At 42.9% G+C, this 14,720-nt stretch overlaps 1 protein-coding gene across 2 annotated transcripts in view; it reads left to right on the top strand.

Moving 5' to 3' along the window:
* The first annotated feature begins 3,816 nt into the window (after positions 1 to 3,816).
* Positions 3,817 to 14,720, top strand: part of THRAP3 (thyroid hormone receptor associated protein 3) — a 49,808-nt gene continuing 38,904 nt past the window's right edge. For both annotated transcript variants that reach the window (XM_026455700.1, XM_026455699.1), the window contains exon 1: positions 3,817 to 3,933. The gene's annotated coding sequence lies outside the window, so the exon portion shown is untranslated. The remainder of the gene's footprint in view (positions 3,934 to 14,720) is intronic.

The raw sequence follows: 14,720 nt of genomic DNA, 5'->3' as shown, positions 1-14,720 counted from the left end.
GCCAGGTGCAGTGGCTCATGCCTGTAATCCCAGCACTTTGGGAGGCTGAGGCGGGCAGATCATTTGAGGTCAGGAGCTTGAGACCAGCCTGGCTAACATGGTGAAACGCTGTCTCTACTAAAAATACAAAAAACAAAAAAGCTGGGTGTGGTTGTGCACGTCTATAATCCCAGCTACTAGGGAGGCTGAGGCAGGAGAATTGCTTGATCCTGGGAGACGGAGGTTGCCGTGAGCTGAGATTGCACCATTGCACTCCAGCGTGGGCGAGGGAGTGAGACTCCGTCTCTAAAAAAAAAAAAAATTACCAGGGGTACATGAGGTGAGATAAGGAAAAAAAAAAAAATCAATCTTGTTTACCATAGGAGATAAAAATGATATGGTCCTAGAATGTTAGTGTTTACCTTGTTTTTTTTTTTTTTTTTTTTGAGGCGGAGTCTCGTTCTAGTGGCCGGATCTCAGCTCACTGCAAGCTCTGCCTCCCGGGTGTACGCCATTCTCCTGCCTCAGCCTCCCGAGTAGCTGGGACTACAGGCGCCCGCCACCTCGCCCGGCTAGTTTTTGTATTTTTAGTAGAGACGGGGTTTCACCGTGTTAGCCAGGATGGTCTCGATCTCCTGACCTCATGATCCGCCCATCTCGGCCTCCCAAAGTGCTGGGATTACAGGCTTGAGCCACTGCGCCCGGCCTAGTGTTTACCTTTTGTTTGGATTTGGAAACCGTATCGTTATTTAAGGTCTAATAATGTGTGGAACCTGGGAGCATTCTGAGTGAAACTCTGGTCTAAGGCACTGTTGTCCTTTATCTGGGTTATTATTATTATTTTATTCTTTTTTGAGACAAAGTCTTGCTCTGTCACCTAGCCTGGAGTGCAGTAGTGTGAACGTGGCTCACTGCAGCCTCTGTCTGCTGGGCTCAAGCAATTCTCCTGCCTCAGCCTCCCATAATTTTGGGATTATAGGTGTGAGCTGCCACATCTGCCTGCCTGGATTATTTTGGGCATTGTCTACTAATTTCTTCTATTCGTGGCCCATTAAAATCTGTTCTCCACTCAGCAGCCAGCATGTGTCATTGCAGTTTGTGGTATTTTGAAACATAATTATGCTTCTATTTTATGCTCTTAAACACTCCAGTGGCTGCCCTCATTACCCAGAGGAAAACCAAAGTCCTTACGATGATTGCAAGGCCCTGTCCATTCAGCCATGTTTCTGACTTGATCTACCAATAGATTGTTGGTAACTTTTTGCATTGCAGACATTCTTTTTCTCCTTTTTTTTTTTTCTTCGAGATGGAGTTTCGCTATTGTTGCCCAGGCTGTAGTGCAGTGGTACGATCTTGGCTCGCTGCAACCTCTGTCTCCTGGGTTCAAGCGATTCTCCGGCCTCAGCCTCCTGAGTAGCTGGGATTGCAGGCACCAGACACCATGACTGGCTAATTTTGTATTTTAGTAAAGACGGGGTCTCTCCACATTGGTCAGGCTCATCTTGAACTCCCGACCTCAGGTAATGCGCCCGGCCAACTTTGCAGACATTCTTATTTTTGTCTCTTCCTCAGACAGCCAAGCATGTTTCCTTCCTAGGGTCTTTGCATTTGCTGTTTCCTCCGATTAAGCCCACTATACTCTCTCTTCCAGTCTCTGCTCAGCTGTCTCATTAGAAAGGCCTTCCCTCAATACTCGATATAAAATTGTGTAACTCTTACTCCTCCATGTGCCCCCATCTGCTTTCTAGAATGTCAGTTCCAGGCATGAAGGGACTTTTAAATCATTGAACCTCCAGTGTCTGGAATAGTGCCTGGCATGTAGTCAGTACTTAATAAATTATTTGTTGAATAAGTGGACAATTAGTAATGTGTAGAAGGGAAGAGGGTCTATCGTGGAGTCTCCTTGCTAATACACTGCTGTTTGGCCAAAGGAGGTTCAGGAGATAGAAGCTGACAAGTATACTTGTGGCTGGCCAGATGACATTCAGGACAGGCTCAGTGGGAGGAGGGCAACTGTGGTGTCAGGGGTGACTCAGGGTTTCAGGTGTGTCTTTGCTGTCACAGAGTAACTAAAGGCCAGAGCCTCAGATTTGCTTTTCCACTCATTGCAACAATGGGGAATTGAAGACTTGTTGAAATGATTAAAATTCTTGCCGATATCCAAGAAGAGGTTAATTAATAGAAGGAAATATGATGGGGTAATAAAATGGGAGATTTGTGTGTGTACTTTCGCCATCTGGTTAGAATTAGAGGGAAAGATGGATGTATTGGAAACGATTGTGTTTTTTTGTTGTTTTGAGACAGAGTCTTGTTCTGTCACCCAGGCTGGAATGCAATGGCATGATCTCAGCTCACTGCAACCTCTGCTTCCCGAGTTCAAGGGATTCTCCTGCCTCAGCCTCCCGAGTTGCTGGGGTTACAGTCATGTGTCAGCATGCCCAGCTAATTTTTGTATTTTTAGTAGAGACATGGTTTCACTATGTTGTCCAGGCTGGTCTCGAACTCCTGACCTCATGATCCACCCGTCTTGGCCTCCCAAAGTACCGGGATTACAGGCGTGAGCCACCGCGCCCGGCCTGGAATAGGTTGCTTTTTAAATTCAGCATGTTACAGCGTATAAGAGCAGTTTGCAGTCCTGTGGCAGACATGGGTTTTCCCTCACTAGCTAGGCAGAGCTGACTGATGTGAGCCCCCTGTGGCTCTGGAGTGAGGAATTGGGGGAAAGAAGTTTTGACTGATGTAACTTAGGCTGAATTAGAAGAATAGCAAGAAGACATGCAAAAGTATTTTGAATGAGTTTTTGAAAGTGCTATATTTGTACTTGTATCAACTAAGTAAATACATATTGACATTGTTATTTGGTAAAGGATCTGAATACTAAGCCTCGTCTAGATAAGACAGTCGTATCCTGTTAGTAATTTTTTTTTTTTTTTTTTTTTTTTGAGGCGGAGTCTCACTCTGTCCCCCAGGCTGGAGTGCAGTGGTGCAGTCTCAGCTCACTGCAAGCCTCCACCTCCTGGGTTCACGCCACTCTCCCACCTCAGCCTCCTGAGTAGCTGGGACTACAGACGCCTGCCACTGTGCCCGGCTAATTTCGTTTTTGTGTTTTTAGTAGAGACAGGGTTTCACTGTGTTAGCCAGGATGGTCCCGATCTCCTGACCTTGTGATCAGCCCGCCTCGGCCTCCCAAAGTGCTGGGATTACAGGCGTGAGCCACTGCCCCGGCCTTTCGTTATAGTAATATGAGTAACAACAAAGCTTTGATAAGCCATCTGGGTAATCAGAGGACATCTGATTACTTACATGAGCTTGCTGGTCTTGGAACTTGATTTTCCTATTTCTTTTGGAAAACGTTGTACAGAGCTTTGATGTATGACTATGTTCATAGATCTGGGAATAGACAACTGGAGCAGAAGGGAATTTTTGTGCTTTTATGGGTGGGTACGGGGAGTTATTTTACCTTGAAATGCATTTGTTAAGTTCATTTCAGTATACCTCTGTTCATTTCTGTCTTATTTTAAACATCTGATTCTTGTCAGGTTTACCAGGTTGAGTTTTATGGAACTTGTGAATTAGCCTTGCATAATGAAAACCTTAGCACCTGAAATATTGCCAGTGAAAGTATCAGGTTACAGGAAGGAAGGTTTCTGCTTTCCATACTATAGGAGGTTAGATGGATGAAAACATGTCAGACAGAGGCAGACTATCTCATACTTTGAGAGAAAAGCTTGGGTCCTTTTGGAGTAAAGATGAGGGCTAAAGTAGGATTTGTGTTTATAGATTTCAAGCATCAGTAACAGAATCTGCGTTTGGGTGGCCATTTTATCACTACTTATTTTCTCTCATTTCAGAAGTGTATCCTGACTTGTAAATTGAAGAAGCCAGTGGTGCTGCGGGTGTTCTTTTGGAGTAGTGTCTGGGATCCAGTGCAAGTCGAATCATTGTTCACATAAGGTAAAAGCATGGTGGTAAAAGAAACTAATAACTTCACTAATTTGTAAAACCCATTATATGTTAAAAATTGATTATTTCAAGACCAGCCTGTGCAACATGGTGAAGTCCTGTCTCTACAAAAAATAAAAAAATTAACCAGGTATGGTGGTGCACACCTGTGGTCCCAGCTGCTTGGGAGGCTGAGGCAGGAGGATAGCTTGAGCTTAGTAGTTGGAGACTACAGTGAACCATGTTCATGCCCCTGCACTCCAGCCTGGGTGACAGTGAGACCCTGTCCCAAAAAAAAAAAAGAAAAGAATTGATTATCCAGACGATTCCTTAGTGGAAGTTCTGGATTCTTATGAAACAGTATTTGTTTGAAAAAGGTTGTCTATAAACTTGACATCTGTAATCATTGTTAATATTTTGGGAAGCAGTCCCTTTTCATGCTTATGTTACGTGTTTAATTAAAATTGGGGGCCAGGTGTGTGGTGGCTCACGCCTGTAATCCCAGCACTTTGGGAGGCCAAGGCAGATGATCATTTGAGGTCAGGAGTTCGAGACCAGCCTGGCCAACATAGTGAAACCCCGTCTCTACTAAAAATACAAAAATTAGCCAGGCGTGGTGGTGGACACCTGTAATCCCAGCTACTTGGGAGGCTGAGGCAGGAGAATCACTTCAACACAGAAAGTAGAGGTTGCAGTGAGCCGAGATCTCGCCACTACCCTCCAGCCTGGGCAACATAGCAAGACCTTGTCTCAGAAAAACAAAAACAAACAAAAGCTTTATACATGTGCAAAAACACTACAGTAGATATATCAGACCATCAGCTCCCTAGGGCTTTTTATGAAAAACAGCAGTTCTTCCACACTCATCTTCCCAGCCGCTTAGAAGCAGTCATTTTCAACTCTCCAGTTCCTTTTGGTATATCTCTCTAAATAATAAGCCTCTTATGCTTTATAGTGTTTGTTATTATTTATTAACTTCACTTCTTATATAGTGGTAGTTTTTGATAGGCTTACCTGACCACCTCATATGCCAACATTAATTTTCACTCTGGGGCCGGGCGCGGTGGCTCACGCCTGTAATCTCAGCACTTTGGGAGGCTGTGGCAGGCGGATCACGAGGTCAGGAGATCGAGACCATCCTGGCTAACACGGTGAAACCCCGTCTCTACTAAAAATAGAAAAAATTAGCCGGGTGTGATGGCAGGTACCTGTGGTCCCAGCTACTCGGGAGGCTGAGGCAGGAGAATGGCATGAACCCAGGAGGTGGAGCTTGCAGTGAGCGGACATTGCGCCACTGCACTCCAGCCTGGGTGACAGAGCGAGACTCTGTCTCAAGAAAAAAAAAAAGTCACTCTGTTTATAATGTAGTTTTAGTCATGGCAATATCATGGTTTACAATATTATGATTACATAAAGCTTATTCACAGCCCAGTCATTTTACATGTTGTGTTTACTTTTCCTTTTTTGCACAACTAATTACCTTTTTGTCTATTTTGCTTAGTTTCTATGTCTTTATCAGTAATTTCTCCCTAAACTCTAACCAGAAGTGTAAATCTTCCACAATACATTTAAGCATTTTGGCTATATTATAAATTCTATCTTGGGCTAAGCGCAGTAGCTCACACCTGTAAGCCAAGCACTTCGGGAGGCCAAGGAGGACAGATCACTTGAGGCCAGGAGTTCGAGGCCAGCTGGCCAACATGGTAAAACCCCAACTCTACTAAAAATACAAAAATTAGCTGGATGTGGTGGCGTGTGCCTCCCAGCTACTCGGGAGGCATAGACAGGATAATCACTTGAACCCAGGAGGAAGAGGCTGCAATGAGCCGAGATCATGCCACTGCACTCTAGTCTGGATGACAGAGCAAGACTCCATCTCAAAAATATAAATAAATAAAAATTAAAGAAATACATTTTATCTTGGAGATACCGTCTGATCTGCTGCATTCTGGCTGTGTGCTCTAGGCTGTCGTGCCTGGGCCATTATGGTGATTTTACCTACATCCTATTATCTTTTTGTTTTTTTTTTGAGATGGAGTCTCGCCTTGTTGCCCAGGCTGGAGTGCAGTGGCCGGATCTCAGCTCACTGCAAGCTCCGCCTCCTGGGTTTACGCCATTCTCCTGCCTCAGCCTCCCGAGTAGCTGGGACTACAGGCACCCGCCACTTCGCCCGGCTAGTTTTTTATATTTTTTTTAGTAGAGACGGGGTTTCACCGTGTAAGCCAGGATGGTCATCCTATTATCTTTTCCCATTTCTTTCTCTTTCTTTTTCTTTCTTGATTCAGTCCCTTGTTTTAGAGAAGCAGCTATTTCAGTTAGCTTCCTGAGAAAAGAGTACTGAAAAGGTAAATTTTTTTAGACATTACATGTTTCAAAATGCATTTTATTCTCTGCCCTCATGCTGATCGCTGGCTTGACCAGGTATAGAATTCTAGTCTGGAAACAATTTTGCTTCAGAATTTGAAAATACTGCTATATTGCCGGGTGCGGTGACTCAAGCCTGTAATCCCAGCACTTTGGGAGGCTGAGACGGGCGGATCACGAGGTCAGGAGATCGAGACCATCCTGGCTAACCCAGTGAAACTCCGTCTGTACTAAAAAATACAAAAAAACTAGCTGGGCGAGATGGCGGGCGCCTGCAGTCCCAGCTACTCGGGAGGCTGAGGCAGGAGAATGGCATAAACCCGGGAGGTGGAGCTTGCAGTGAGCTGTGATCCGGCCACTGCACTGCAGCCTGGGCGGCAGAGCGAGACTCCGTCTCAAAAAAAAAAAAATGCTGGGCGCGGTGGCTCAAGCCTGTAATCCCAGCACTTTGGGAGGCCGAGACGGGCGGATCACGAGGTCAGGAGTTCGAGACCATCCTGGCTAACACGGTGAAACCCCGTCTCTACTAAAAAATACAAAAAGCTAGCCGGGCGAGGTGGCTGGTGCCTGTAGTCCCAGCTACTCGGGAGGCTGAGGCAGGAGAATGGCGTAAACCCAGGAGGCGGAGCTTGCAGCGAGCTGAGATCCAGCCACTGCACTCCAGCCCAGGCGACAGAGCGAGACTCCTTCACAAAAAAAAAAAAAAAGAAAAAAGAAAATACTGCTATATTGTCTTTGGCTTCCACTGTTGGTGAGATGTCAGTTGCCTTTGCATATTACTTGCCTATAACCTCTCAAACTGTTAGACCTCTTTCTCCAAAAGTATTCTGAAATTTCATAATGATGTTCCTGGTGTGGCTGTTTCCATACAGTTTGCTGGCCACTCAGTGGACTGAAACTTCAGTAAAAAAAAATTTCTTTAGTAACTGTTAACTATTCCCACTTAAACACTATGCTTTTGGTTTTGTTTTTGGTTTTTTGTTTTGTTTTTGAGAAGGAGTCTCACCCTTGTTGCCCAGGCTGCAGTGAAATGACGTGATCTCGGCTCACTGCAACCTTTGCCTCCTGGGTTCAAGTGATTCTCCTGCCTCAGCCTCCCGAGTAGCTGCAGTTACAGGCGCTCACCACCACACCTAGCTAATTTTGTATTTTTATTAGAGACGGGGTTTCACCATGTTGGCTAGGCTGGTCTCAAACTCCTGACCTCAAGTGATCTGCCCACCTCGGCCTCCCAAAGTGCTGGGATTACAGACATGATTAAATAGCAGCACCTGGCCTGTCTTTGTTTTTGTTTTTGCCTTTTTTTGGAGATGGAGTCTTCCTCTATTGCCCAGGCTGGAGTGCAGTGGCGTGATCTCAGCTCATTGCAGCCTCCACCTCCCACGTTCAAGCAATTCTCCTGCCTCAGCCTCTCAAGTAGCTGGGGACTACAGGCAGGCATCACCATGCCGGGCTACTTTTTGTATTTTTGGTAGAGACAGGGTTTCACCGTGTTGGCCAGGCTGATCTCGAACTCCTGACTTCAGGTGATCCACCTGCCTCGGCCTCCCAAAGTATTGGGATTACAGGAGTGAGCCATGGTGCCTGGCTTGCTTTTGATTTTTTAATTCACTCATAAAGTAGATGCTTGAGTGCTTGTTTTTGTGCTTTTTTTGTAATAGGGATACCAGTAGTGAGTAAGACAGGATCCCTGTTCTTGGGGCGCTTAACATTTTAGTTGGGGGATGCAGACAAGATTATTTCAGATTTTTCTAAGTGTTGAGAAAGGAATAGGACTGTAAGATAACTTAGGGAGGTTTCATAGATATATGTTAAAGGAAGACTTCCTTTCAAGTAGACGATTAGCTGAGATCTGAAGGATGAGAAAGGGATCAGCCATGCAGTGAGGCCAAGGAAGAATGTTCATGTGGAAGGAGCCGTGAGTCTAAAGGTGTTTAGATGAACATCTGGCTTGTTCAAGGAACAGAAAACAGACTGTTTTGGCTGTGATAGACTGAATGAGGGAGAGAATGGTTTGAGATGACGCTAGAGAAGTAGGCAGGGGCCAGAGAATTTAGAATCCTTAGAATATGTCTGTGTAGAACTTTCATATATAAATCTGATAAATTCAGTCTTGTTTCTTTTAAAAAACCAAATACAACGTGTTCTGGGAAGAAATGAGAGCCATTTCTGGCCGGGTGTGGTGGCTCATGTCTGTAATCCCAGCACTTTGGGGGGCCGAGGTGGGTGGATCATGAGGTCAGGAGATTGAGACCATCCTGACTAACACTTTGAAACCCCATCTCTACTAAAAATACAAAAAAATTAGTTGGGTGTGGTGGCGGGCGCCTGTAGTCTCAGCTACTTGGGAGGCTGAGGTAGGAGAAAGGCGTGAACCTGGGAGGCGGAGCTTACACTGAGCTGAGATCACGCCACTGCACTCCAGCCTGGGCAACAGAGCGAGACACCGTCTCAAAAAAAAAAAAAAAAAAAAAAGAGCCATTTTTGTAGGCAGTTAGTTCATATGCTGTTCCAGAAGGAAATCCCAGAGACAGGAGCTTCAGTGATCACATGTATCTGGACTAAGTTCTGGTTGAGTGTGTAGATCTACCTGAGGTGGCATCGGCGTCTCTATTTTTAGATAGCTTTGAGGAGTATTTTAAATAATTTTAAGTGGAAGCAACAGGTCGGGTTCTCCTTGATTTCTTTTGTAAACTTAGATGGTTAGTGTGATCCAAAATGGTAGTAGATCTTTAAATCGTTTTTGGTCTTTTATGTAGAGTTGTGTTTGTATTTAAAACATCTCCGCCTGCTCCCCCAAACTCACGTGGAGAGATACCAGATAGTTACTGCAACAGGAAAGGCTTAGCGGGTAGAGACTAGAAATGGCAAAAATAAATGACAAATCTAAAAGTGACTGGACAGTACTAGATTGGGTTCTCAATTAGAAAAGATACAATCATTGTTGTTCTCAAAGACAGTGCTGCCCAAAAGAAGAATGTGAGCCACATGTCATTTAATATTTTTTAATAGTCACATTAAAAAAAAAACAGATGAAATAATTTTGAACGATACGTTTTATATAATTCAATATATCCAATACATTCTCATTTCAACATATAGCTGATATAAAGAATAGTGAGTTATTTTACTTTCTGTTTATACCAAGCCTTAGAAATCCCATGTTTATTTTACTTGCAGCTTATCCCAGTTCAGATCAGCCACATTTCACATGTTCAGTCTACATGTGTATTGGATAGTACAGTTCTAAGAGTTCATACTTCTGAAGGAACAGATAAACTAGTATGATTAAGTTATTGAATAATGGCCTGCCACATTCCAAACATAATACAAAACAGTGATATAGTAATATAAAACAAAATAAATCTAACACACACGTTTTTTTCCTCCTCTAAACCTCCATGTGATCATCTTTGGGAAGATGATTTGATCTTAAAAAGACCATTGTCTGTAAAAACTGTCAAACAGCTTATTTCTCCTACTATAGTTCTATACAGGCTTTATGTAGAACTCTTTGTAAACAGTGGATGTCTGTATATCAGTACAGGGGTGATCTGCAAGGAACGTCCATGGCCCACTGGCTCTGAATCCCATTCTCAGTTTCTTCAGTTAGAATCTCGATGGATGGACATTTTTAAAAAGTTCTGTAGGTGATTACAGTATTTATCAGTGTTTAGCCCAAGGCTTTATAGTAATACTTTTATTTTATTTTATTTTACTTTATTTTATTATTTTATTTTTTTGAGATGGAGTCTTGCTGTCTCCCAGGCTGGAGTGCAGTAGTGTGATCTTGACTTACTGCAAGCTCCACCTCCCAGGTTCACGCTATTCTGCCTCAACCTCTGGAGTAGCTGGGACCACAGGCGCCCGCCACCACGCCTGGCTAATTTCTTTCTTTTTTTTTTTTTTGTATTTTTAGTAGAGGCGGGGTTTCACTGTGTTAACTAGGATGTTCTCTATCTCCTGACCTTGTGATCCATCCGCCTCGGCCTCCCAAAGTGTTGGGATTACAGGAGTGAGCTACCGTGCCTGGTCTGTTTTATTTATTTTTTGGAGGCTCTGTTGCCAAGACTGGAGTGCAGTGGCTAGATCATGGCTCACTGCAACCTCGACCTCCCAGGTTCAAGTGATACTCCTGCTTCAGCCTCTTGAGTAGCTGAGACCATAGGCACAAGCCACCATGCCCAATTAATTTTTGTACTTCTTGTAGAGATGAGGTCTCACTATGTTTCCCAGGCTGGTCTCAAACTCCTGGGCTCAAGTGATCTACCGGCCTTGGCCTCTCAAAGTGCTAGGATTACAGGGGGTGAGCTACTGTACCTGGCCAATAATTCCATTTTTAAAAATAGTTAAGTGTCATGATTGGCTGCTTAATTTAGCTTAGAAAAGATTTATCATAATGAGAGTTGGAAGGAAACCACAAGTCATTATTTAATACAAATTATAGTGTCTTTATTAAGTAAGGAAAGCTGAGAATTTCTCTTAAGAATTGAGAAGAAAATATTCCCCAATGGTAAAATACTCATTTAAAATGGGGACTAAAATTACTGTTACCGTCCCTGAGAGACATAGGAGAGGAGCCTCTTGGGTGAATTGAAGACTTTTTTAAGCCAGCAGCTGTACTATTCATTCTGTTTCCCCAGTGATTAATTGCATAGATGATCCTAAGCTTAATAGACACCCATTGACTGAATTCTCAGAGGAGTATCTCAGGTTGCCTACACTGGAGATATTGTGATGAAAAAGTTCTAAATGAACTTTTAGCTTGCTGTTGATTTTCCCTGCTAACATCCAGCATCAGAGATTTGTCTTCCAAAGGTCAATGTGACCTTTTGACTTAATGTCTTTCTTGATAATACGACCTTTCCTTCTAGCACATCTCTTCAGTGTGACACGTGCTTATTTAGCCCAGTAAAGATATAAAAACACTTTATTGCTGTATAGGAAGATACCTGATCATTTATTACTTGTAGGCAGGTTGTTTTTTTGTTCGTTTGTTTTTTGTTTTTGTTTTTGTATTTGAGATGGAGTCTCACTCTGTTTCCCAGGCTGGAGTGCAGAGGCACAATCTCAGCTCACTGCAGGTTCCGCCTCCTGGGTTCATGCCATTCTCCTTCTTGTAGGCAGGTTTTAATAAATAGAAAATAGAATCAGTTATGAAATCTGTTTACTTCCGGGGAAGTTCCTAAATATCTCCTTCCGACCACTCTGGTTTTGTGGCTAAACATAGCTTAAGGTGTTTACTAACTTGTGTGTCAGGCACTTTGTATGTACTTCCTTAATTTTCAGGGCAGTCCTGTAAGGTGTAGGTCACATTTGGAAGATGGAGAGAGTTAAGTATTTTGTCCAGGAATGGGTAGCAGAGCCAAGATTGAACCCAGTTCGTTTTTGCTGCCAAAGCCTCTACTTACTGCCGAACCTGGCCCAGTATTACAAAGTGACCTGTCCGTTTAGGACTAGGCATTTTAGGTTGGTAATATGCTTTAGTGTATTTCCTCACCTGACACCCACCTTAGTGCCTCTCTTGAAGTAACATTGTATTACGAACGTATGGATAGCTCAGAATGGAATGTGGATTCTAGTCTCAGTTCCTTACTGTGTGTTGAGATTATGCAGAGATTTGCTAGTTATCTATCTCTTTTGGTCTTAACTGTGAAATATGAGTAACATTACTCTTATCTTTTTTTTTTTTTAAGTATCTATTTGAGAATAGTTGAAGATGTATTGAAAATTGTGAAGATATACAGAGCTTATATTTGCTAGGGTTGTTATAATAAAGTACCACAAATGGGGAGGCTTCAACAACAGCAGTTTTATTGTCTCACAGCTCTGGAGGCTAGAAATTCAAAATCAAGGTGTCGGCAGGATTGGTTCTGCTAGAGAGCCGTTACAGAATGATCTGTTCCAGGCGCCTTTCCTCGGCTTCCCTGTGTCTCTGCATATCAGCTTCCAAATTTCCCCTTTTTATAAGCGTCACATACCTCAGTAAAGACCCTTAACTCCAAATGAGGTTACATTCTGAGGTACTAGGGGTTAGGAATTCGCATATATGATTTGGATGGGTAGATGGGTCACAACTGGACCCATAACAGTTCCTATGTACCCAATGCCCAGTTTCCACTGTAAATAACATATTAGTATGGTACATTTGTCACATTTAATGAACCAGTATGAATATTATTAACTAAAGTGTCATCCTTGTTATGAACACATAAGAAAACTTTAGTTCAAAGAGAAGGAACTTGGAAAAGAGCTTCCTAGTAGTGATCTTTTTTATTTTACTCTGGTGCTTTTTACACTGTTAACTAATACAAACAAAAACCTCCAAAGTCACATTATGAGCCTGAAAATATTAAAAAATAATTTTCTACTTACAGTTAGGTACAATACAGGAAACAACTTTTTTTTTTTTTTTTTGCTGCATCTAGTGCACATGGCATGCATGGCACAGTAAGTGTTCAGTAAATCCTGATAAGATGAACAGAAGAATGCTCTTGGTACTTGTTGGGCCATATTTTTGAAGCATAAACTCCAGTCTTACCAAATAACTGTAAAGTATAGCAATTGTGAAATCTGCTTTAATGGGAAAGCAAAAATTATTTATTTTTAAAATTTTACTTTTAAGTTCTAGGATACATGTGCAGAAAGTGCAGGTTTGTTACATAGGTATATGTGTGTCATGGTGGTTTGCTGCACCTATCAACGTGTCATTTAGGTTTTAAGCCCTGCACGCATTAGCTGTTTGTCCTAATGCTCTCCCTTCCCTTGCCCCCCACCCCAAAAAAATTATTTTTAAAATTGTGAAATGGTCCGGATGTGGTGGCTCGACGCCTGTAATCCCAACAGTTTGGGAGGCTGAGGCGGGCAGATCATTTGAGGTCAGGAGTTCGAGACCAGCTTGGCCAACATGGTGAGACCCCGTGTCTACTAAGAATACAAAGATCAGCCAGGCGTGGTGACATGCACCTGTAATCCCAGCTACTTGGGAGGCTGAGGTAGGAGAATTGCTTGAACTTGGGAGACCGAAGTTGCCGTGAACTGAGATGGCACCACTGCACTCTAGCCTGAGGTACACAGTAAGACTCCTTCTCAAAAACAAGCAAGCAAAAAAAAAGCCAAGCATGGTGGCGTACCTGTAGTCCCAGCTACTCAGGAGGCTGAGGTGGGAGGATTGCTTGAGCCAGAGGCAGAGGTTGCAGTCACTTCTGCAGTGAGATTGAGCTACTGCACTCCAGCATGGGCAACAGAGCCAGACTCTGTCTCAAAATACAACAACAACAACAAAGAAGAAGAAAAATTCCAATTCCTGTGTGGAAATCATCTTGAGATAAGCAGTGCCCCTCTGCCTGCTGTATTTTGTAACCCATGGAAAATACATTTCTCATTGAATTTTCTCCACCTCTCTAAGTTACTGAGAAGTAATGTGGTCCTGTTCCTTTAAAAAGTAAATGATGGAAGAAGTGGAATTTGCCATATGATAGGAGCAGAAACTAATTCACTCGCTGAAAAGGGGGAAGGAAATGTGATCTCTTGTTGGTTCTGATGGAAAGAAGCCAGCAGCACAGTGTCCCTCACCCCAGTAGGATTCTGTAGCCGAGCTCTAACTTGCTCTGGAACCTCTCATTTCCGAGTGAGGTTGGTACTGCCTGAATTTGGATTGTCTCAGATGCAAGTGATAAGTTTAAGTACAGTCAGAAGGTAAGTGGCCAAGTCCCTGGACAGTTGATACCTATTTTCAGGCAGATTAGCTTGTTTTAAAAAAGGAGTAGATTATAATATGAATATTTATTTATTTATTTAATTGATGGATTTTCACTTTTGTAGCTTGTTTTAAAAAAGGAGTAGATTATGATATGAATATTTGTTTATTTATTTACTTATTTATTTGATGGAGTTTTACTCCTGTTGCCCAGGCTGGAGTGCAGTGGCGCGATCTGGGCTCACTGCAGCCTCTGCCTCCCCAGTTCAGGCAGTTCTCCTGCCTCAGCTTCCCAACTAGCTGAGATTATAGGCGTATGCCACCATGCCTGGCTAAATTTTTTTGTATTTTTAGTAGAAACGGGGTTTCATCATATTGGTCAGGCTGGTCTTGAACTCCTGACCTCAGGTGATCCACCTACCTCGGCCTCCCAAAGTGCTAGGATTACGGGCGTGAGCCACTGTGCCCAACCTATAGTATGAATCTTAAATAATTTCTTCTACAGTTAATTTCAGAGTCAGTGGAATGACAGTGTATGTGTATATGTGGTGGGGGTGATTCTCCTTTAAAAGCAAAGTTTCTTTACCACCTAATTCCATTTTTTAGGACATGGCTAAAGTAGTAAAAAAAAGGAATGTCCTGCTCTATTCATGTATAATTTTTAAGGTTTTTTGTCGGCAATACAGCTGTTCCAAATCATCATGTTACTGATGAAAAAATAGAGGTAAAAACATAT

Source organism: Piliocolobus tephrosceles, chromosome 1 (assembly GCF_002776525.5).
Source record: "Piliocolobus tephrosceles isolate RC106 chromosome 1, ASM277652v3, whole genome shotgun sequence".
Lineage (NCBI taxonomy): Eukaryota > Metazoa > Chordata > Mammalia > Primates > Cercopithecidae > Piliocolobus > Piliocolobus tephrosceles.
Note: the sequence above shows the minus strand (reverse complement) of the source record. Positions and strands in the feature narration are given on the sequence as shown.